General features: G+C 51.3%; 1 protein-coding gene across 5 annotated transcripts in view; it reads right to left on the reverse strand.

Moving 5' to 3' along the window:
• COQ8A (coenzyme Q8A) overlaps positions 1–21,930 on the reverse strand; it is a 49,714-nt gene extending 27,784 nt beyond the window's left edge. For 3 of the 5 annotated variants that reach the window (XM_060088622.1, XM_060088620.1, XM_060088617.1), the window contains exon 1: positions 16,346–16,384. The gene's annotated coding sequence lies outside the window, so the exon portion shown is untranslated. Of the gene's footprint in view, positions 1–16,345; positions 16,404–21,845 lie in introns of those variants that run through there. The other 2 variants (XM_060088618.1, XM_060088619.1) reach the window with 2 other exon arrangements.
• Between the last annotated feature and the right edge of the window lie 2,765 nt (positions 21,931–24,695).

Consider the following 24,695-nt stretch of genomic DNA (forward strand, 5'->3'; position numbering starts at 1 on the left):
AGAAATGCAAATCAAAACTACAATGAGGTATCACCTCACACCAGTTAGAATGGGCATCATCAGAAAATCTACAAACAACAAATGCTGGAGAGGGTGTGGAGAAAAGGGAACCCTCTTGCACTCTTGCTGGGAATGTAAATTGATACAGCCACTATGGAGAACAGTATGGAGGTTCCTTTAAAAACTAAAAATAGAACTACCATATGATCCAGCAATCCCACTACTGGGCATACACCCAGAGAAAACCATAATTCAAAAAGACAGATGCACCCCAATGTTCACTGCAGTACTATTTACAATAGCCAGGTCATGGAAGCAACCTAAATGCCTATCGACAGATGAACGGATAAAGAAGATGTGGTACATATATGCAATGGAATATTACTCAGCCATAAAAAGGAACGAAATTGGGCCATTTGTAGAGACGTGGATGGACCCAGAGACTGTCATACAGAGTGAAGTAAGTCAGAAAGAGAAAAACAAGTATCGTATATTAACGCATGTATGTGGAACCTAGAAAAATGGTACAGATGAACCGGTTTGCAGGCAGAAATTGAAACACAGATGTAGAGAACAAACGTAAGGACACCAAGGCAGGAAAGTGGCGGTGGGGGGTTGGTGTGATGAATTGGGCGATTGGGATTGATATGTATACGCTGATGTGTACAAAATCGATGACTAATAAGAACCTGCTGTATAAAAAATAAAATAATAAAGATTTCCCCCTGAAAACCAACAGGGAGATCGTTCAGTATATAAAAGGATTTAAAGGGAAAAAATAAAATAAAATAGGTAAACAACAACAATAACAAAAAAAGAACCTGAGCTTCATTAAGTCCTGAAACCAGGTGTGTGATCTCAGTTGGAAGACCGTGGGTTTTGGCCGGGTTTGAGTCCCAGCTGCATGGGTTCAAGTTCCAATCAGGGTTTTGACCAGGTTTGAGTCCTGGCCACATGGGTTCAAGTCCCAGTCTGGGTTTAGGCTGGGTTCGAGTCCTGGCACCTGGGTTCAAGTCCCAATCTGAGGTGCATGGTTTCAGGAACACCTGCTCCAGAAGCAGTTCCCTGCAGGGACCCAGGGGTCCCAAGCCCACCTCCTCAGGGGCTGCCTGTCCCTGCCTAGCCACTCTTGCTCTGCCCAATGAAGCCTCTGACAGACACCCACCAAGGGACAACCAGAGCCCCTCCCCACCCTCAGACTCAACTCTTCCCCAAGCCAGTGTTTTCAAACTGCAGTCCAGACCACAGGGCAATGCACCTGGAAAATCCTAACCAGCATTAAAAACAACACCAACAGGATGTCGGACAGGGAAGCATCAGGGCACACTGCGAGCAGGACTGGGGCTGAAACCTGGTTCCCCTCCACGTGCGCATGCACTCTCTTCTTTCTCCTGGGCCACAGCGTAAAACGTGTCTATGTCAGGGTCAAAGAAGTGGAAAGCCAGAGTACACAGGGTGCCGCACAGGGTTGGGTGTGTGCTGGCAATCTCCCAAGCATTTCTCAAGACCTACCTGGAGCTGTGTGCTGGGAGGGATAAGATAAGGTAAAATAAGGTGGCTGAACAAAAAAACAAAAAAGGAAGGAGCAGGAGAACCCAGAGTGTGGAGGGAGCACTCTGGCCAGGGGGCAGGGAGGAGCTGGGATCTGCCAGGAGTCTCAGAGATAAGATGAGAGGAGCAGGTGTGGAAGGCACAGCAGGCAGGAGACCTGCGTGAACAAACCTGTGCGCAAGCGCATGGAGGCTGACTTGAGAAGGGCCCGAATTAACAGAAGCACAGACAGGAAGGTCAGGCAAGAGCACTGACAAGGATCTGAACCAGAACTCTCGTGCCTTCCAAAGACCTCAGGCTCACTTCCACCTGCCCTTCATGGGGAACCAGCCCCAGTCAGTCCAAAGACTCCTGCCTGGATCCACTCTGGTCCTGAGCATGGGATACAGCTACTTTTATTTAAAAGGAGAGCTGTAGTGATAGCCAGAGAAACCCAGGAATGCACAGGAGCCTAGAAAGTTAAGATGACTCACCATAACCTGCCCTCAAAGAACCCTTCACCTTCATAGGAAAGCAGCTCCCAGGCACTGGGCTTCATCTTCTTTTAATCTTTATAAACAACCTAAATGACATGGATGTTATTGTCCCCATTTCACAAAGGAGAAAACCAAAGTCAGAGAGGTTAACTAACTGGCTGAGGTCATTCAGCTCCTGAACGGTGGCCCTGGGGTCTGATACCTGCCCTCCGCTGCTCTGTGCCCACCACACCACACTGCTTCCCCAAACGCTCGGTCCACCAACTCCAAGGCACCCCCATAGGGACAGGGTACTGATTAGACACAAGTAGACCTCCTGTACCCTAATCAAAGCCAAGGAGGTTTTTGGAAGGTGACCAAACCCTTGAAGGAGACAGGAGAGAGAAGGGGGAGCTAGCCCTGACCATCACCTGGTGCTATTTCACACCCTGGGCTCCACTCTGGGCTTCTGCATCTTATGGCAGTAAACAAGTGTGAGCCCCATAGACCAAGTGTCTAGGGCTGGGAAAACAGCATGTAATCAGAGCTCAAATGCAGCTGGTGCCAGCTCTCAATAGCTCCCCTGCCCCCTGGCCCCGGACACACACAGACACATTTCACTCTTGAGGAAAGAGGGTTTTTTTTTTTGTGTGTGTGTGTGTGTGTGGTACGCAGGCCTCTCACTGTTGTGGCCTCTCCCGTTGCGGAGCACAGGCTCCGGACGCGCAGGCTCAGCGGCCATGGCTCACGGGCCCAGCTGCTCAGCGGCACATGGGATCCTCCCGGACCGGGGCACGAACCCGTGTCCCCTGCATCGGCAGGTGGACTCTCAACCACTGCGCCACCAGGGAAGCCCAGGAAAGAGGTTTTTGAAAGAGACATCAGGGACATGCAATGGCAGAGGCCAGGGCCCCGGCCCCATCTGTTCAGAAAGACCCCTGCTGGTGGACCATCCACCATACCCCACTGCCCCAGGGGTCCCCAGAAACAGGCTTTCCCCTTGCTCACCTCTAAATCCAACCCAAATAACCAAGGCAACAGTCTCCCATAAGCCACAAACCTGGATAATTTCAAAACCTCACCTTGTCTGGTAACTGATATAAGACCTATTTAACTCAGACTCCGTTTTCAGGCTTAAAACTAATTCTGCCTAAATTTCTCACCCAAGTTATCATACCCACAAACTAAAGTTTCCCTAGAACAAAGCTGATAAGTGATTTTTTTTGGCCAGTTTCCCCTGCCCTAGCTCTGCAGTTCATTGTGAAATACCCATTTCTGGTCCTGCACTCTGCAGATGCAGCTCTGGAACCCACCAGAGTCCAGTCCTAACTTTTCTGGTCTCTAAGTATGTCAGCTCTGAGCATAGTTCTGTGATGGGCCAGGATTACACCTACTTTATGACGATGATTTTTTAAAAATTCAAAAGAGGAAACAATGTTAAATAAACTGACCAAGTTTTTTAATTAAATTCCTGCATTTGAGACATATGAGTAATAATGGTCTCCTGCAGTATTTTCCTAACTGTATTTTCCTTTTTTAGTTCACATATCCCACTTTCAAAGTGGAAAATAAATACGTCATCTTTTAAAAGTACACATTAAAAATTCATTAGTTATGCCTTTCTTCCTGCCCGAACGGTTGTGTCCTCATACCGGAGAACTTTCCATGGGTTCCCGTCTCACCCGGGACAGCGAGTGCCGTCATGGAGGAGGAGAACTACAGCCAGCTCCCTGGGAAGGCGGGCTCCATCCACATGGAAATGACATCACGGAAAGCTACCATCCCGCTACTATGGGGCAGTCCCTCCCCTTCTCACATTAACAGATGCTGCTCATAAACAGTCTGTTGTTGTGAGCAGATTCACAGGTGGATGCACATTTCAAAACCGCAGCCCGTGCCAGCCCCCTTAAGGATTACTTACCTAATGTTCAAGGGACGCTGTCCCCAAACCTCCCCACATGCTGCTCTGCTGGGTACAAAGTGACTTTAGTCAGTACCAGGTATTGTTTTGCAAAGGAGTGCCTACCCTCAAGGAGCAGGGATGGGAAGGCGAACAACTGCCAGAGGAAATACCTTTTCAGAACTTTGTTCACCTCCTGGTTTTCAAAAATTGGTTCTCATAATCCCTATTTCTAATGCACCAGATTCCCAACGTTACTCAGAATTCAGCTGTCCTGAATGGTAGGGCAAACCCCCCAACAGGAATGCACGAACACCAGGAACTCAGCTACATCAGCGCACATTTTCATCAGGACCTTAAGTAAATGAAATCAAAAGCCCCCAAAATACATTATTCACAAGTTTAAAATCTTATCCTGGGCTTCCCTGGTGGCGCAGTGGTTGAGAATCTGCCTGCTAATGCAGGGGACATGGGTTCGAACCCTGGTCTGGGAGGATCCCACATGCCATGGAGCAACTAGGCCCGTGAGCCACAACTACTGAGCCTGCGCGTCTGGAGCCTGTGCTCTGCAACAAGAGAGGCCGCGACAGTGAGAGGCCCGCACACCGCGATGAAGAGTGGCCCCCGCTTGCCACAACTAGAGAAAGCCCTCACACAGAAACGAAGACCCAACACAGCCAAAATAAATTAATTAATTAATAAACTCCTACCCCCAACATCTTCTTTAAAAAAAAAAAAAAATCTTATCCTCACCACGATTTCATCTACAAGTATTAGAGTCCTCACCCACCGCGCTTCACTCTGCTGGTCCTTGAATGGGTTTTCGGGACCTCACGGAGGAGTGATACAGGGATGGAGGGCGCGTTCAGGCTCTTCACCCACTTGCCCTAGAAGGCCTGGGCGCCGTCCGGTCTCCTCTGAGCGAGCACCAGTGAATACAGCGGTGAGGGTGAAGGACGGGCACTCACATTTGGGAGTGCCCACTAGGTACCAGCACCAAAATAGTCATTTGGTCAATTCTTTGAACACCCGTTCACTGACGTCTCCCCCCAGTACTCTGGGTTAGTCTGTGCAGGTTCTGGGATGAACCTGCCCTTGGCCCCGGGGTGCTCACAGCTGCAGGAGCATGCAGGCACATCTGTAACGGGCACAGACACCACGGAGACGGCCAGAGGCCAACTGAGGCGGACACAAGAGGATCAGGTGCTGAGGAGGCAGCTGAGCAGCGGCAAAGCCGGGGAGCCTGGACAGCTCAGCCACTGACGCTACGTGTGCTGCTCGCCCCTTCACCCTCCGTAGCAAGAGGGGGCTTCAGGTGGCTCACCAGGCCCCTTTTCCAGCCCTAACGTGCTAAAGTGCTATAAAGGAAGTGAACAAAGTTGTTGTCTAGAGAGAGAAAGAACTGGTATAAATACAGCTCACCACTCCCCAGGGACAGAGACTGAGAAAGAAGCACAGCCAGTGTCCCCTGACTTGAGTCCTCAAGCTCCAAGAGGAAATTTTCCTGCTGAACCCTCACTCTCTAACCTTCCCGAAGAGATTTCTGAGATACCATTTCATTCATGTTGAAAAACAGACTCAGAGACTCCGTTAGCTGGAAATTATCTGGGGTATGAGGACCTTCAAATCTAGTCTCCAAAACTAAAAACAAACAAAAAACAAACAAACCACCAAGTGATGCCTACCTGGCCAGATGCAATAAGATGTATCAGCAGCAATGAGTTGTGTTCTTTTAAAAAATATATGGAAATTCCCTGGTGGTCCAGTAGTTAGGACTTAGCACTTTCACTGCAGTGGCCCAGGTTCAAGCCCTGGTCGGGGAACTAAGATCCTGCAAGCCGTGTGGCACAGCCAAAAATAAATAAATAAATACATACACACATACATACATAAAACAGGCAATCCTGACAAGCATTAAGCAAATGAAGGCACCATAAACCTTTCCACCAGGACCCACACGGGGGAATTTTATTTGGGGGGAGGGTTCCCATATGCACCCCCAAGCCCCCGCTTCACAGCCAGAACTTACCATCTGTCACTTGTCTCTTCTCACGAGGTGACAATAAGCCAGGGACAGTGCATGAATTTACTGAGTTCAACCCCCTTCGTAAGTATAAAGTGTGACAAGGCAGACCAGCTCCCATCCAAGCAAGGCCAGAGTGTCTATACCTCTAAAAGCCAGCACGCCCTCCTCTTGTCTCTTCCCATCCTGAGCTGCCCCGGAAGCCATGGGATGACTGGTGTAAGGACCCAAAAGCAAGCTGCACAGCAAGCCCTTTGTCTTGTGGAGTGTGTGTGAAGCTCACTGAAAAGCCTTCTCCTGAGCAGGCTTCGTCCCGCAGCTGCTGCATGCACATCATCACCCAATGGCCCACAGGCATCAAGCTTGGCATGTCCAGAACTGACCTCACCCCCCTTACGCTGCCCACCCCATGCTCCCCGTCCTGAGCATTGCGACCCCCCCCCCACTTCTCTCCAACCCTTCCCACCTCCCCTAGTCCCCCAGGGTGCTCCCAGCTGGGCAACCGCAGCAACCCCTAACTGGCCTCTCTGGCCCCCGCCTTGCACAGGAATGCATGTCTTTCCTCCTCACCAGATCTCAACTCAAACAGCACCTCTTTTGGGATGCCCTCCCCAACATGTCCCATCCCTAAAGCCCATCCATGTCCCCCACGGCTCCCTGTTCTTTCCCCAAGGTAGCAGTGACTATGCTCTAAACCTGCCTATGTACCTGTCTTCCCGCCACGCTGGGCTGTCAGCCAGAGGAGGGCACAGACCACATCTGTTGTCCCCTCTCTCTATCTCCAGCAACTAGCACCGTGCTTGACACAGAGCAGACAGAAATGAACTCAGCTGGTCCCCCCAAGGTTTAAGAAAGCCTGCCATTTCTTGAACTGACTCACACCTGCTTGCATTTTTTAATCTGCATATGGAATCAAAGGTCTCTTAGGAGCCTGGTCTGAGGCAGGGTTCTCAGGCTTTAGTGGGCATCAGAATCACTCGGGAGACTTGCTAAAACACAGACTGCTGTACCGCCGCCCTGGGATTCTGATTCTGTAGGTCTAAGATGGGACCTGGAAACCTATATTTCTAACAAATTCCCACCTGCTGCTGCTGGTGGTCCTAGAAACGTACCTTAAGAACCCTGTTCTGGAGGAAGAGGGGAAAAGGGAACAGAGGTGGCCCAAGCCCAAGGTCAGGCAGGAAGTCTAAACAGGGATCCTTTCCTAAAAGTTTCTCCCTGCTACTCCGTCCCCAAAAGTCTGGCTTTGTCCTTAAGTGGAAACCTTCCACCTGCTCCTTCCTTTCCCACTATTCCCTCAAGAAACTGAAAAAGAACATCGGAAATGAATGGGCTTAAAGACAATGACCCACAGAACCAGCCACCAAAGGAATCTCAAGATGGTCACTTTAGTACTCCCGGGAAAGAACTGTTTAATGACATCCAGGAGGTTCCAGGGCAGAGGCTCACAGGTGGCCCTCCACCCCCGCCCAGCCAAGGACAATCTTTTTACTTTGGGCATGAACAGTCTGTGTGGACACTGGAAAGTTCCTTTACATTCTTGAAATTTTTCTTTTTTTCTTTTCCTCTTAGAAAAAGGAAATACAGTCGACAGTTTCCTCCAAGGACTCAGAAGGGTATATGTGTTAGGGGAAAGACCTAGACTTCTGAACCAAAAATCCATGAATTTCTTTAGATGTGCCCTTCGTCTTGGCCTTTAAAATCACACCCCAGGGCCCCTCACTCAAATATCTCAGGCACTCCAGGCTTCTACATAGTGAGGTCTGGCTTCAGGGTCCATCTGGCAGCTGGTTCAGAAATAGCCTAATACATATCAATTTTCAAAGGCAACTAAAAACATGAAGAAGAACCCTGGGGAAGATATAAAGAACCTCTGTCCCCCCTCAAACCCCACCTCACACCCTCCCCCTCCCGTCAGTCAGCCCTAGCCAGGCCTGCTGAGTCAATCTTCTAAGGTGAGAGACAGGCCATTAGGATCATTCATTCCCCCCAGCTGCAAGTCACCTCTGGAATGCCCCAAACCTGCATGTCTACCACTAAAGTCCCCTTTCCCTGTCTCCTTCCCAGGCCATCCTGCCTGACAGTTATCTAAGCATACAGCCAAATTCTGTGAAACTGCATTTCCTTAACAGTGGATGTGTGATAATGCAGCCACAAGAATGTAAATCACAACATTGTCTAAGACTGGCTACATAAATAGTGGTACAGCCATCAGATGGACTGCTATGCAGCCATCTAAAATGACACTGTGAAAAGTATTTATTGACAAATAAGAAAGTTTATTATATATTCCCATGTAGGAAAAACGTAGGTTACAAAACAGTATTATCCTTTATTTTGGAGGGAGGGAGGGAGGGAGGGAGATGGATGATAGAAACAGAGCATGCAAAACAAGAACAGTGGTTTTCTCTGGGTGGTGGGGTGATAGATTCTTATTACTTTATTTCCTAAAATTTTCTACAAAGAACATGTACTACTTTTATAACAGAAAATAAGTTATATAAAAATAATCTTAGGGCTTCCCTGGTGGTGCAGTGGTTGAGAGTCCTCCTGACAATGCAGGGGACACAGGTTCATGCCCCGGTCTGGAAGGATCCCACATGATGTGGAGCGGCTGGGCCCGTGAGCCATGGCCGCTGAGCCTGCGCATCCGGAGCCTGTGCTCCACAACGGGAGAGGCCACAGCAGTGAGAGGCCCGCATACCGCAAAAAATATATATATAATAATAATAATAATAATCTTAAATATCTGTTGTTAAAATAAAAAAATAAAAGCAAGCACATAAAGGTGTGATTTAAAGAAACTATCCCACATCCCTGAAGCGTCTGTCCTGGGCGGGATAGGCAGAGGGTTAGATAGCAAATCAGAATGCTATAAATACTACCTCTCTACACCCTTTAGCCACTGTCCTTCATCAGCAAACAACTGCCCCTGACAGGCCACGAGGAAGGTGGAACACGGCCGCCCCACTTTTGGGAAAGAGGCTCAACTGTGCTTCTCAGAAAGTGGTGAGAAAACCACTTGACAGAGGCAGGTCTAATGCAGGCCCCTGTGTTAAGAGATAGAAATAATTAATGGTACTTTCCCCCAAACAGGATCCTCGTTTAGAATAATGTAGTAAGTGCAGTGATCACATTTTTCTGAACCAAAAGTTAAGACACGTATGGGTTGGCAAAAAATTTGTTTGGGTTTTTCCGTAACATGACTGGTGCCCTTTTAGATCAGGGGTCAGCAAACCATGGGGCCAAATGCAGCCCTGCTGCCTGTTTTTGTAAATAAGCATTTACTGGAACACAGCCTTGCTCATTTATTTAGGTACTGGCAACAGCTCATTCATTTACATATGCATTATCTATGGCTGTTTGGGGTTTTTGGGTTGGGTTTGGTTTGGTTTTAAGCTATAACAGCACGGTTGAGCAGTTACAAGTGAGAACTATGGCCCACAAAGCCTAAAATATTTCCTATCCGGCTCTTTTTTTTTTCTATCTGGCTCTTCAAGGAAAGTTTGTTGACCCTTATTCTAGGGCAACCGAGTAAAATGTAACCACAACTGTCCCAGGAAATCCGGAAAGGGCACTAGAGTTATATCAGAGCAGCCCAACAAGGCTGGTGTTGGGGTGAGGACCCCCCATTACAGCTCTGCTCCTGACCCCAAAAGATAGGTACCTCACCAGGCACAGAGCTCCCCACCACCCAGAGGCCCCAGGGACAAAGGGAGGGCTCTGTGGTGACCACCTTCTACTGGGTCACCCAGAACAGGGCAGCCGAGTTCTGGGGGGGGGGCGGGGGGTGGTTGGAGGGGAGACACAGGCAGACACGAAGTCCACTACTGTGGGGCGGCACAGCGGAATTGTGCCCCATAAGGAAAGGAGTTCGTTTCTGGCCTCAAGTTGTCTCCTGGGCTAAGGACTTCATGTTCCTCCAAAAGCCATTTCTGGACTATTGGGATTTTTCTTGGAACCATTTAAAAAGTATACACTCTTAGGCTAACACACTCAAGAGCTTGTTGAATAGAAGGCACTCTGACATTCTCCTCCAACGAAGTTCACCAGTTCCCCAAACATTTTTATTCTGTGAGAAGCAGAAAACCAGCACAATGTGATGATAACTATAGCTGCTATTATTTACTGGGAGTTTATTATATGCCAGGCTGTGTGCTCAGTGTTCTATGTGTGTTAACCTGACTCGTTTTTAAAAGGTAAGTACTATTATTTTGCCCATTTTACAGATGAAGGAACTAAGGCACAGAGAGGTTAAGTAACTTGCCCAAAGTCACACAATGAATAACAAGTAGAGCTAGAACTCGAATCTATCATGGCTCAGGAGCCAGGCAACCACTTAACAGATAAAAGGAGAAAACAAATAAGAGTGCATTTTGATGTCCTAGACTGCAAGCCTTCATTCTCCACCCAATGGGTGATTAAGAAGACATTTCTTAGGGGCTTCCCTGGTGGCGCAGTGGTTAAGAATCCGCCTGCCAATGCAGGGGACACGGGTTCAAGCCCCGGTCCGGGAAGACTCCACATGCCACAGAGCAACTAAGCCCGTGTGTCACAAATACTGAGCCCACACGCCTCTAGAGCCCGTGCTCTGCATCAACAGAAGCCACTACAATGAGAAGCCCGTGCACCGCAACTAGAGAAAGCCCTCGTGCAGCAACAAAGACCCAACTCAGCCAAAAATAAATAAATAAATAAACAGATTTATTTAAAAAAAGAAGAAGACATTCTTAGGATTCCCTGGTGTGTTGCCCCAAGGTGGGCACTGGGCTGGGGCCAGGGAGGGGGTGATAAAAAAGCAGCAGAAGGAGAAGTTCCAGCCTCTAATGATAATCCAGAGAGAAACCCAATGCTGTGTACGAACCTGCACGGGCCCAGGACTCCAATGCACAGGTGAGTAGCACAGAGGGTCCCAAGTGGTCTTTCCTCCCACTGGGGAGCAAACGTAACTGATTACAAATGCCAACCTGCCAAGCACGGGGTCCTGAGGGCAATTTCATTTTCTGACCAAAAACCCACCCAAGTTTTCTGCTTAGAACATTAAGAAAGATTTCGTTCAGGAAGTGATACTGATGAAGCAGTCAAGATGCTCTGGAGCTGGGCGCCCCAGGTTCAAATGCTGACTCTGCTGCGAACCTAAGTAGTCATTTAAGCTCATCTTTGCAACTCAGTTTCCCTCATCTGTTCTCAAGAGGAGTGGGTTAGATAATCCATATAACAGTACTTAGGACCCCAAGTGCCTGGCACACAGTAGGTGCTCAAAACCATTAGCCGACATGATCATTATTAAGACCACACGGACACTCTGGAAGGACTCACCAAGTCACTCAGACCTGGTGAGACCAGTGTGGACAACCCTCTTACCGAGTTCTACCCCAGCACCCGGGCTGGGTGCAGTACCAGATCTGACTCGGGGAGAGCAGACTCGCCCTCTCTCAGGGGCCAGTGAGGCTGATTCAGCTGTGGTGTGAGGCATCGTTCAGGAGAGGTGGTCTGGTGTGCTGGCGGCCTGCTTGGAGTGCCTAGGACATCCAGGACATAAGTACCGCTGGTAATCCTCACCACGGTCAATACCACTCTCAGAGGAGATAAACAGCACAGGAGGCTTTCGCCAGGTAAGCACGGGCTTTCGACAGTGCTGGGGAACCCCTCTGACCCCCACAAGTTCCCTGTCTCCAAGCTACAGCCCATCTGCTGCCAGATTAACCTTCTCCAAATCCATTTTCATCATGTTAACCCCCGGCTCAAATGGCTCGTAGTTTTCTACAGGATAAGCTCCAACCTCCTGAGCCTGAAGTCAGGACCCAGGCCTCCCGTCCACCCTCCACTTACACCTGGGCCATGTAAGCGCTGCTCCAATTCCTTCCCTCTCACACCAGCCCCTTCATCCCTGCACTTCTAAACCTGCATGAGGCCAGCCCCCGGGCCTGCGCATCAGCTCCGCCCCACCCGGCCGGGCCACTCCAGGCCTGTCCCTGAACCCGTCTCCTATCATCTGTTTCCTCACCTGGATATTACGACAGCATCAGCTCTTATTATGTCCAATCTAAATGAGAGAGGCAGAAGTACTCTGAAATGTATGAACATGTCATATATATTCAAGGACACATTTCTAATCAGGCCCTAATTTACCCTTGGCTCTTATGATTTTGTCTTCCCATCAGCTGATGTAAATTTTTCCACTGCTGGTCAGATTCTGCCCCGTTTTGTAAGTTATCTTTGGCACACAGAAGTCTTTCCAATAATAAGCCCCTTGTGGGGAGGCTCACATCTCACACACCTCTGACGCTTTCCCCACCTACCTCCACACACAGACGGACCCTGACCACACAAATACAAGTGTCATCTGTACTGTCACACAGGTAGGTGAATAAGAACCCTGGTGGGGAACCCTGGAGCTGCAGTTGAGGAGTTTATCTTAAACTAAAATCAGATATTTAAGGGGTTGTGTTTAAATCTGGCCAAAATACTGTAGGTGGCTTTAGGGAGGCTGACTGATGGCCCCCCAGAGATGTTCACACCTTAATCCCCAGAACCTGTGACTATGTTCTCTTATGTGGCAAAAGGGACTGCTGAAAAGTGTGATTACGTTACAGATCTTGAGATGGGGGGATTATCCACCTGGGCCCAATGTAATCAAGGGTCTTTATGAGAGAGAGAGAGAGAGGCAGGAGGATCTGAGTCAGAAGAGGGACAGAAAGACGTGAGAAAGGCAGACGTTGGAGTGATGCAGTTGTGAGGAAGGAACCACGGCCAAGGGATGCAAGCAGCCCCGAGAGGCTGGAAAAGGCAAGGGGAGGGGCTCTGCCCTTGAGCCTCCGTAGAGAATCTGCCCTGCTGACTCCTTGATTTCAGCCAGGTGATACCCATTTTAGACTTCTGACCTCCAGAACTGTAAAATAATAAATTTGTGGTGTTTTAAGTCATTGAATTTGTGGTAATTTGTTATAGCAGCAATAGGAAACTAATGCAGTGGCTATTTTTAAAAGATACATCATTGGGTTGGGAAGAGGGGCGATATTCTAGAATAATTTCCAGATCATTCATCTAAAATAACTTAGTTTAGTCACTCCACAAGTGGTACTGAGTGCCAGCTAAGTGCCACGTGCTGTGGTAGATTCTCGCATATCCCATGGGCAGCTCAAGACACATTCTTGTTCCTGATGACAGAGTCCTGCCTGCTTTCAGTATAAATATGCCCCATTCATCTACCAGCCTCTTCCCCAGGCTCGGTTCAACATTGAAAGCATTATGGAGCACTTACATTACATGCCAGGCACTGTGCACAGCCTGGGGTACCGCAACGTCCAAGTAAGAGCCCGCACCCCTCAAAATGCTCCTCATCAGTTCTTACATTCTTAATCTTTCAAAACACTTTCACTTCAGATTAAATATTTCAGTGAAATAGTATTAATAACAAGAACAGCTACCAGTTATTACTCTCCTTCTGTGTGTATCACTTTTTATTAGTCCTAATCCTACAGCAACCCTGTGAGGTATTACTGTCCCCATTTGCTGATGAGACACAGCTCCGCAAGGTCAAGAAATCTCCTCTAAGTCCCAACACTGTCAGGGGCAGGCCTATCCATGCCCGTCTGACTCCAGGCTCAAGTCCTTTCCTCCTGCAGCCTAGGAAGTGAGCAGATAAGAAACCTGCCCCCAGGTCAGTAACATGTTTTTAAATCAACAGTCACTCTCCTGGGGGCTTCCCTGGTGGCACAGTGGTTGAGAACCTGCCTGCCAATGCAGGGGACACAGGTACAAGCCCTGGTCTGGGAAGATCCCACATGCCGTGGAGCAACTAAGCCCGTGAACCACAACTACTGAGCCTGCATGCCACAACTACTGAGGTCTGTGCGCCTAGAGCCCGTGATCTGCAATAAGAGAAGCCCGCACACCGCCACGAGGACCCAACACAGCCAAAAAGAAATAAATTAAAAAAAAAAAAAAAAAAAAAGAAATGCCTTAGAAAAAAGAACAAAAGTCACTCTCCTGGAAACACGGCAAGGTTCATGCCCTGAAAAGTGTGTCCACCTGGTTGCAGAAAATCATAAGTCATAAAAATCCAGGAGCTGGCTGGGCTCTCAAAGGCCACCTGGCCAAACTCCCTTTCTGGAAAGCTCCTCAGCTACCAGGTTGAGAGTGTTAGGCTTCTCAGCACCAGCGATCCCACCCCGGTTCTGTCTCAGACGTAAGTGGGAGAAAGAGGCAGGAGCCCCACACTGAGTCCACTCTGGGCGTGCGCCTCCAGAAGGAGCTGTCGGGTACGCGGTCTCCAGTCCTGCCACGCTGACTCCCGGAACCTGCCTCCATCAGCAGCACCCCCAAACACCACCCACAGGCCAGGCACGGACACCTGTGCACGTCACTGGTGCAGACATTAAATTAACGGGTCCGCCACCGAGGTCCCGTGCAACCCTCTGGCGCTACAAGCGTATGCAAAACCCCAATAGTTTTTAAGACCAGTGAGTTAACCCTATGAGGGACGACCCTAGACAGACGACAACACTCAGGAAGAGAAATGAGAAGAGGATGGACAGGAGGATGGTCTCCTCGCTGACCTCCACTCTCCTTTGCCGGCAGAACTAAGGCCACGGGCCCAGGCCTGGCCTTCAAGGCCCTTCACTGTGGACCCCAAGACATCTTTCCAGCTTTTATTTCCTACTATCTCCACCCCACACCAGCGCTTCAGCCAGAATGGCTCATGCCCCAACACAGACACACACACACACACACACACACACACACACACACACACACACTTTCCTACTTCCACGTGCTGCTCCCACCTCCTCCCCCGGGACACCCTTTCCTCTGCCAAAATCCTACCCATCCTGATGGAATGTTAGACACTCCATAGGGTCTGCCCCCCATCCTAAAGTCACCTCTCATCCTCTAAAGTCCCTCATCTCTTAATGGCCTAAGGTCGCCCTGCCATGCCCGATATGACTCTTTGTGTACCTGTCCCGTCTCCCAGGCTGCATGGTGCGCTCCTGGAGAGAGGATCTCTCACCCAGACCTATACTCCCCTTGAGGGTTGGTGCTGTACCATGTCCCTACCAGGAGTTTAATACCCACGGGCGCCCAGGGGCTCTCCAGCTTTGCAAGCTCCCTCTTCTAGAACCCAGAACCCAAGAGACACCAGGGATGCTAAGCATCTGGGAAACGCTCTTTCTGTCACCAATCACCCTGAAACCGCCGCCATCCAGAGCCACGGACACAGCGGCAGCAGCACCCTGTGTTAAAGGGGGTGAGGGCAGAAGAGGGAGAATGGAGGAAGAGCGTCGCTCACAGGGGCCCGGAGCCTGCTCGCACGCGCACACAGACACTGTGGGGGGGGGGGGGGCGGCCCACCCAGGATGCGGCACCTCTACTGCGTCCTCTGCTCGGCCCCACTCCTCGCTTAGAAGAAGAGGGAGAGGGAAGAGGGACAAAAGACAGCAGGCCTGGCTGACAGCGAGCTCAGGCGGGCTCGAACAGGGGCACGGCAGGCCTGACCTGTGCGTGGTGCCCAGCCCTTGCTTTACCAAATGCTGGCTGTAAACGCATTAGGGGGCAAGAGCCACAAACCGCTTTTTCAATCGCAGACAGATGGAGAGATGTTTGCTCCAGCACCTGTCAAACAGTAACCACCTGCAGGTCACAGGGCAACCTATTCTTACCTTCACCCTCCCCTGAGCCAGGACCCGGGCCAAACGCAGAGGAAACGTGCCAGACAGAAAGCAAACACCGGCTTGACCCCAGGATCTGGATTTAATGTAAAAGTTCCGGGTGTGTGAACAGACCCCGGGACCTCCCATCCCGCCTGGTAGACGGCAGGATCGTTGCCGTCAGGCCCTCCGGGTTCCCAGACAAGGGTACTACGGTGAGGCTGATGGAGGAGGGTGGCCAGCCAGGCCCGGGTTCCAGGCCCACCTGGGCACTGGCCACATGTGACCCTGGGCACACCCGCTCTCCCTTGGGCCTGAGTTTCCCCGTTTCCTCATGTGTAAAACAAGGCGATTGACCTAGATGATCTCCAGTTCCCAGAGATTAGGACACGGCCGTTTACCCTGAGCACAGAAGGGTTGTGCTGAGAATTGGGATTTAACAGGTTCTAGAAAGAATCATACACAAAAGAATCTGAGTACTAACCCTTCTAGATGTTCTATGAAAATAGCAAGTGGGGAGGGGCAGACCTGCTTCTTGTGGGTGGTGAGGTGGGGACCGCGCAGCCTCTCTCAGCAAACACCTCTGGGAAAATCCCGCGGGGGGGCGGGGCAGGGAGTGCGCCCCTTCTCAGACGGCCAGGAAACCCATCCTGCCCCGTTACACACGCACGCACGCACGCACACACGCACACCCCTCCTCAGAGGCTGGCAGGAGCCTGGCTTCCCCTTCAAGCGCCCCCCCCCCAGCCCAGCCTCCCCCTCTCACATCAAGCAGGCGGCCTCACTCACTGCAGCTGGCCTCCTGTTTCCTCAACACAGTGGCAATCAGATGTGCTCACCCTCAACCCTCGGTCCGGTCTCAGCCCTCCCCCCGCCTCTCCTCCCATCCCATCTCCTCCCCGCACTGGCCGTTCCCCTCCTCCCTCTCCCTCCTCCTGTAGGACTTTGCCCCGGACCTATTTTTCATTTTGCCTTCAATGTCTCCTTCCGCAAAAGCTTTCCCCCTCGAGCCCACAAACCCCGCTCTCGGCTTTCACGCACCAAATATTGAAAAACCTCCCGTTGACTCTGCTTCTCCTTCAGCCTCATCCCGGCCAACCCTGCCTTCCCTTCTCCCTCGGCACAGGCTGTCTGGCCCCGAGCCCGAGCTCTCCCTCGGCGGCACTCACAACGGCCACCTGATGGCTCCATCCACCTGAGTCAACACCACCCTCCTCAGCCTTTCCCGCGGGTCCCACCCTCTCCCCTGACATCCTCTGCTGGGTTCCCAGGGCTCACCCGGCCCCTCATCTCAACCTCCCTCACCAGCTCCCCTCCCCACTCCACCTCCACAGGAGTGCCCAGGCCTGGTCCCCAGCCCCATCCTCCCTGCTCTCTACACCGTCCCCTGGGCTGCTTCAGCCTCCCCACGGGCTGGCAGCTCCCCCAGGACCGTGCATCCCATTCCCAGGCTGGGCAGGCCATCTCAACCACTGGCCCAATTCTAGAACAAATCCAGTTATACACACGCCACGTCTCTCCCTCCAGGTCCCACAGGCACCGATGGAGGGGCACAGGGAACCCGGGGGGCGGGGAGGACATTACCGTTCTGGACCTTGACTGTGGTAATGGTTACATGACTATATGCATTTATCAAACTGCGCACTAGAAAGTGTGAATTTACTGTGTGCAAACTGTACCTTAATAAAAAAGGACAGGAAAAAAAGTACCGCAGGCACCTCAACCCCTTCCCATCTAAAACTAACATCACCATCTTCCTGCCGCCAGCCCAGCTCTGCCCTGTTTTCAGCGGTGACACCACCGTCCACCCCAAACAGTCCCCACCCCTCCCGCCACTAGAAATCTCAGCCCAGTGGCCCAGCAGTAACTTAGTCTAGAGAGTCCACCTGCACAGATTTATAATCTCTTGAATCTACGTCTGCATTCCACCTGCCCAGTACCCGCCACCTGGGACTCAGGCAGCCCTCACTTCTCACAGGCCACCTCACGGGTCTCCCTCCCCATCCACCCTGACCCCTCAAAGTGACCCATTCCAAGACCCATTCTGCACAGCCCGCCTGCCTGAGTGCCCTCCCCTCTCCTCCCCACAGCAGCGCCCACCTTTGCCCCTCCCTACTCAGGCGTCAGCTTCGGATCCTTCTCTCCCATGGAAACCTGTTCCTCCTTCAGGCCCCAGCTCCTAGACCTCCCAGCACAGGAAGGCAGTTTCCCAGCCCGTTTCCAGCAGAACCAGCACCGCTGCGCTCTGGGTTTCCACAACAGAGCACTGCACCCGCCCTAGGTCCTGCACAGTCTGCCACTACCCACAGGCACCCACGTCCACTGTGCACATGCCAGGGCAGGGAGCCGCCTCCCTCTCTGTCAGAGCCCACTAGGCTGCAGCTGAGTTGTGGGCGCCCAGGGAACCCTTTCTGGCCCCTGAACTGAACTGTCAGCTGAAAATTACCAGGAGCCCTATGCCAAAGCCCTCCTGGCCCCCACCCCCCGACCCTACGGAAGCACAGTGGGAGCAGTGCTGCTCAGACTATCCTAAACTCTTCAGGGCAGATCACACAAGCTGCTTCAACAGGAAATGGGATGGGGGACTCACCCCACTCTGCTCCCTTGCCCAGCCTCCCACTGCTCCCCTGCCACTCCCTACCCTCCGGCCAGACTGCACTCACCCCTACCAGGCACTCACCCACCCCAATGCCTCTGCTCAAAGAGCCCACTGCCTGGACCAATGCTACTCAAAGAATGGTCCTTGGACTCACATTGTCATCCTCAGTGAGATAACAGGAGTAAGGGCTCAGAAGCTTTCACAGCAATCTAGCACTGTCAGGACATTTTTACTGTTTTGCAAAAGCACTGGTCTGCAACAAACTGGGAAAAAATAAAACCTGGCCTTCAGCATAGAGCGTCTGGGAAGCACTGGCTCCTCACCCCTCCAAACTCCTGCCTCTTCCTGCTGAAATCCTGCTCATTCTCAGAGTCCCAGCTAACATGCCTCCTCCTCCAAGAGCCTTGCCGTTTCCACCAGCCAGAAGTGGTATGATCTAGACCCCGAGCCCAAACCACACTGAGGGTGTTTAGGTGGTATCTGCACACCCCTTATTACAATTCCCTGAGGTCCCGGAACCAAGGAATTGTTCACTTTTATATTTCCAATGCCACACTCAAGGCAGACAATCAGTCAATATTTGTTCAACAAGGAGGGAATAACCCACAATTCCAGAGCGGGCTCTTCTTCAGGGCAGGATGTGGAGAAGCACCAACCCTTAGAGCACACAAGGATTTTCCAGGTTTCTACCAAGTGCAGCCCCTCTCCCTCAGCCCAGATGGAAATGGGATATTTTAAAAAGCAAGTCGAGGACTCCGGAGACAAGAACTCAGTCACCAGTCACTACAACAGAATCTACAATACCCTGAAAGGGCAAGGTGAGTGAAAAACACTCAGCTTTCTCATGAATCCTTCCCTACATGCACAGAGTAAAAATAAAGCACATCCAAGTATGGAGAATAAAAGGAGGTTTTCAGAGTCATTTCCAATGTTAGATATTCTGTGGGCCCCTGACCTCAAAGCAAAAGGTCAAGGGCTCAGGAGCCTGTAACCCCACGACAAACATGCTTGTGGACAGGCCAGTGGACACCCACTTGGGTCTGAAAAGTGTGGGGAGCAGCCCACCCAGACACATCAGGGTCTGCCTCCGAGTCGGCAGACCCTATCCCCCGCACAGGTTCAACTCCTCAAGGAGTAGGGCCCTCGCACTCCCCCTCTCCCACTGGCTCTTCTTTCTACTGGCTGTCCCCCAGGTTCCTGGCTGTTGTTTAGCAAGAATGCTGGAACTATTTCCAGATGCCACTGTCAGATCAAGGCAACTCTCGAAATATTCCTGTCTAATTTTGCACACAGCTCTTGTTTCAACTGACAAAGATAATGACTCAGTGTCCACAGCTCTTGATGGAAAATCATCATGCCAAGTTTGGAACTTCCCAATAATACGCTCCTCTAAATCTTCTTGAGAAAAGAGAAGTGACCTCCCTGTCCAGATTCTTCTCTATAGGCAAGAAAGGGCAAGGAATGTTTTGGGGAAATCCTGATACATCCCCATAGGATCAATTAACAACAAGAAAAAGAAATTCATGGTAGGGGTTTCAGATGTTTTTCCTTGCCCTGTACAATGATCACCATTCTTCACTTTTCTGCATCCCCACCAGTTTGGGACTTTTGAGGTTTGGGGCATAAATTCTGGGTTACGGTGAAAGCAAAATCTAGACTCAGAAGTAGGGTCTTTCCCTGCACAAAAAGAAATGGCTGTCTCTGATGCTTCAATCAACTGTAAAAGAACTGTACAAACTGTACACGTGTCCATTCTGCACTCCTGGGTAGACTCTCTCTTGGAGGAGTACATGGCACATGTACATACACCCACATATATGTTTGAAATGCAGCCACACACTTACTCTCTGCAGACACAGGCCTGGCACCCTCCCACGTCATAAGACATAAGAGATGCCCCAGCAAATCAGTAAGGATGAGCAAACCATCACCTTGGAAAAGCCACTTATGGATAACTGAATTGGCTTTTTTGCCAGCATTCAGACAGCATAAATTTGTTTGCTCACTATTTAAAAACTGCCCCATGGTTATTTCATATGCATATCTCCCACAGTCTAGCAAAGTCCCCAAAGACAGAAACCACAAGTCTCCCACTTCTTTTGTACTCTGGACCCAGCCAGTCACTGCCATGCACCCAGCAGGCACAGCAAATGACCATGGGTTTCTACCTCCTATCTCACTCCTATCCCCCCAGGTGCAGAGTGGGGGACTCCATTAAAGCCCAACCTACAGGGCTTCTATCATTGGTTTAGGACAGAGATGCTACCCTTTACATAAACCTCTCAGCCAGTCATGGACAGGTCCTAGGGGGCCTCTGGCAGGATGGGAAGACTCTTTTTACAGTTTTACCTCAGTGGTTCTCAACCAAGGTTGCTTTTGTCCTCTAGGAGACATGTGGCAATGTCTGGAGACATTTTTGGTTGTCACAAATAGTGTGTGTGTGTGTGTGTGTGTGTGTGTGTGTGTGTGTCGGGGGGGTGCTACTAGCACCTAATGGAGAGAGGCCAGGGATGTTGCTGAAGGTTGAGAAACGCTGTCTTATGTGACACACACGTAAGTGCTCAAACGACCTTAGCTCACTTTTCCTTTGAGTTGCCCAAGGTCAGGCCCAAAACCCTGCCTTGTCTGCATTATTTGCAAAGTTGAAAATGCCCAAAGTCATCTTAAAGTCTTAAAGATGCTGCTCCTGAGAACCACCAGCCCCCCACCTTTGTTTCTTCTCCGGAGATGGGCCCTCCTGCCAGCATGACCCACCCATGCACAGCATGACAAGTGGCAGGCTGGCATCAGGCATGCTCAAGTCCTTTGGCAACAAGTTAGACCTGGCAGGCCCAGCTCTTCAGTCTTCTGTCACGCACACCCAAGGTGCAAGTGAGCATGGACAAGTTTTCCAATGGGCTGCAGGCCCTACCCTGGATGAGAGGCTGCACATAAGTCTCTCAGCCTTCAGAGGACTGGCACCTGTCATCCAAATGGAGAGTTCCAGCATCCAGGCCTGCCCCCGCAGCATTTTCCATCCCACAAGGCACATGGGAGAACTGACCTGGGTTTGGGAGAGGGGCAGACTGGGCAAAAGCATGAGTTTAGGCAATTAAGCCCAAACCATTCACAAGACCCCCCCACGTTTGGAGAAGTAGGAGGAGGGGTCAAAGAAAAGCCAACGGAGGAAAGGACCAAGAAGGGTCCTCTTTCCCAAGTTCACCCAAAACCCCCAACTGCGGAACCCAACAGCTGGCTCGGGTCAAGCGAGTCAAAGTCCTGGCACAAACCTGGGGCCAGGGGCAGTTAGCGCCCCTGAGACAGTGCATAGGGGTCTAGGCGTGCAGAGAAATATTATCATGAGAAAGCGAGGCAGGAAAGCAGTACTGGCAACCAAGAGACAAGGCATCAGGTCACCGGGGCTGCTCGGCGCGTTCCGGGGACCCATGGCCCCAGCACGCGGCCCTCGTCCCCTCCCCGAGACAGGTATGGGCTAAGGTGGGCACGGGGGTAGGAGACAGCCGCAGGGCGCCCAACGCGCCGCGGCCCGGAGCTTGGGGCAAATGAAACTCGCAAATGGGAAGCCGCGCTGTTACTTGAGGATACAAGAAGGGCCCAAGCGGGTGGTGAGCACAGCTCTGGCCGCAGGCAGACGGCGCCCAGGGCACGCGTTGGGCGGCAGCCTTACCCGGCTGCAGGAAGCTGGGATCCGCGGTCACCTTCGCGCAGCCTCCACGCGCTCGCCGTAGCGCACACACCCGGCACGCACTCCGGATCTGTTTACCAACTCGCCTCAGCCCAGAGATCCAGCGCCGGGAGCCCCGCCCCGCAGGCCGCTCCCATTGGCTGCGCCGCCACCCCCGCCCCCAGTCCAGCGTCGCGCGTCGCGGGGCAGCGTGCACGGGCCGTGCGCTCGACCCGCGGCCAATCGGGACGGAGGGCAGAGAGAGAGGAGCCAATGGGAGGCCGCCCCAGCGCGCGGGCCCCTCCCGTTCTTCCCTAGCTGCAGCCCTTTCCTCTAGTTGGGAAGGCTGGGTAAAGCTGGGCTGCAGGGGTGGGTTCTCGAAGCGGTTGCACCCCGAGAACTAGCCCTTCGGCAGATGAGGCGGCGGGCGCAGCCGCAGTGGCCAGCGGTTGGATGTCACGTCCCGGCCGGTGCTCGCCGGGCCTCCGAGAGGGACTGGAGGGGAGGCAGTGGAAGGAGCTGACGTGACTGCAGCGGGCCGGCCCGTGCTCTCCTTTATGTAACGAGGGCCCCCTCCCAGTTCCCACCAAAGGCTCCCACAGAAGGCGGAAGCGCTGTGGGCCGGCTTCGTGCGGGCCCGCCTCCGGCGCCCGGCCCCGCCCACATGTCGCGTTTCTCTTCTGGCTACCAGTGTTGACCCTGTAACCTGTGGGCGCGTCCCAGGTTGGGTCGCCCGAGCAGTGGCCCCGGTGCGTGCGGGGTCGTATACCCCTGTCGGCAAGGCTCCTCGCGGAGGTCCGGCCCTCCTCCGAGTCGCGGACATAGGCCAGCACGTGGAAGGAGCGGAAGCGGGCCCTGCGGCGGGCGGCCGTCTCGATAAGAAGCGGAAGACCGGGAGCTGCCCCCTGAGGAAGTGCCTCCTCCCAAACGGAGTGGCCCCAAGTCTCCTCGAGATATCAGACCTGAGCCCCGGTTGTCTTGACCGTTTCCACTCCCTGGTCTGCAACTCTGTCCAGGGATGTCGGTGGAGAAAAGGGAAATCAGAACAATTTAGTGACTCTTTCACAAAACTAGATACTCAAGCCAGAGGACTGTCCTTTATTCCGAGGTGATTTTGAGGAATTAACATTTAACATTTTGGAAACTTGTTTACTGTTACTACTTAGGAAAATTGACCGTTGTATGCTGATGCCTGCAATGGGGGGAGAGGGTTGTGATAAAATCCAGACCTGAACCGACCTTCACCGTTCCTCATGGACGCTGGAGCCCGACCTCCAGGCCGTCCCGGCCGTGGGACCTGAGTTGAGGCAGCGTGTCCCCCGCAGCGCAGAAGTGGAGCGTGCAGGACCGGGGTGGCACAGCTGTGAGCTTCTCTGGCCAGGTCCTCTGCGCTGCTGGGTCTCCTCTGCAGGAACGTTCACATACTCTTACCAGTGCAAATTCTGCACACACGCCCCACCCCCAATCATCTCCACATTAAGTACAACGTATATTTTGAGAGAGAATTAAGGAGGTTTTGACAAGTTTCAAGGAACTGCCCCGAGCAGGGTGGGGCTAAGAACTGGGAACTTGCCTTGACTGGGCAACTGGCTCCCTTTTACCACACAGGAGAGAAAGTTCCAGCCCCCTGGGTTAGGCCTTCAAGGGGTGTCCATTGCTCCCTCCTAAGCTAACTGTTCCTTTAACTGCCTGTGTTCCTCCAACCCCTGCCAGCGTAGTGACCTCTACCACTGCCCATAGGATAATGGAGTCCCCGGTTCATCCCTTCCCATAATGTACAAACTCTACCTGGTGAGACTTCACTGGGAAGAGGGTGTGATTTTCATCAGCTCCAGCTTCTGCTGAAGGGGAGGGGGATGTGGTGCTTTAGTGAGGAGGGAATTGGGTACTTCCATGCCAGTTCAGTCTCACTCCACCAGCAATGCCAGGGTTAGCTTTTCTCTAAAGTACCTGAAGACCAGCATTACCCAGTACCATAAACATTAGGTTTTCTTCAGAGACCACCAGTCTATAGTTTACTGGAGAAATACCCCCCAACTAGTTTATGCAAGTTGTGAAATATGAAATTATGTGAAATGTGAAATTATGACCTCAGCTTTATTGTGCTAAAAACACCCTTCTTTCCTGACCTGATTTTTTTATTGCAAAGATTTCCCCCATTAACCCTCCAACACTGTTGGTGGGAATATAAGTTGGTACAACTATTATGGAGAACAGTATGGAGGTTCCTTAAAAAACTAGAAATAGCACTACCATATGATCCAGCAATCCCACTCCTGGGCATATGTCTGGAGAAAACCATAATTCAAAAAGATACATGCACCCCAATGTTCATTGCAGTACTATTTACAATAGCCCGGACGTGGAAGCCACCTAAATGTCCATCGACAGTGGAATGGATAAAGAAAATGCGGTACATATATACAATGGAATATTACTCCGCCATTAAACAAAGAACAGAATAATGCCATTTGCAGCAACATGGATGGACCTAGAGATTGTCATCCTGAGTGAAGTAAGTCAGACAGAGAAACACAAATATATCGCTTATATGTGGACTAAAAAAAGTTTACAAGTGAACTTATTTACAGAACAGAAATAGAGTCACAGATGTAAAAAACAAACATGGTTACCGGGGGAAAGCAGAAGGCGGAGGGATAAATTGGGAGATTGGGATTGACATACACACACTCCTATATATAAAATAGGTAGCTACTACAGACCTACTGTATAGCACAGGGAACTCTACTCAATACTCTAATAATCTATATGGAAAAGAATCTAAAAAAGAGTGGATATATGTATAAATGACTTACTTTGCTGTACAGCAGAAATTAACACAACATTGTAAAT

Source organism: Mesoplodon densirostris, chromosome 2 (assembly GCF_025265405.1).
Source record: "Mesoplodon densirostris isolate mMesDen1 chromosome 2, mMesDen1 primary haplotype, whole genome shotgun sequence".
In the NCBI taxonomy this organism is placed as follows: domain Eukaryota; kingdom Metazoa; phylum Chordata; class Mammalia; order Artiodactyla; family Ziphiidae; genus Mesoplodon; species Mesoplodon densirostris.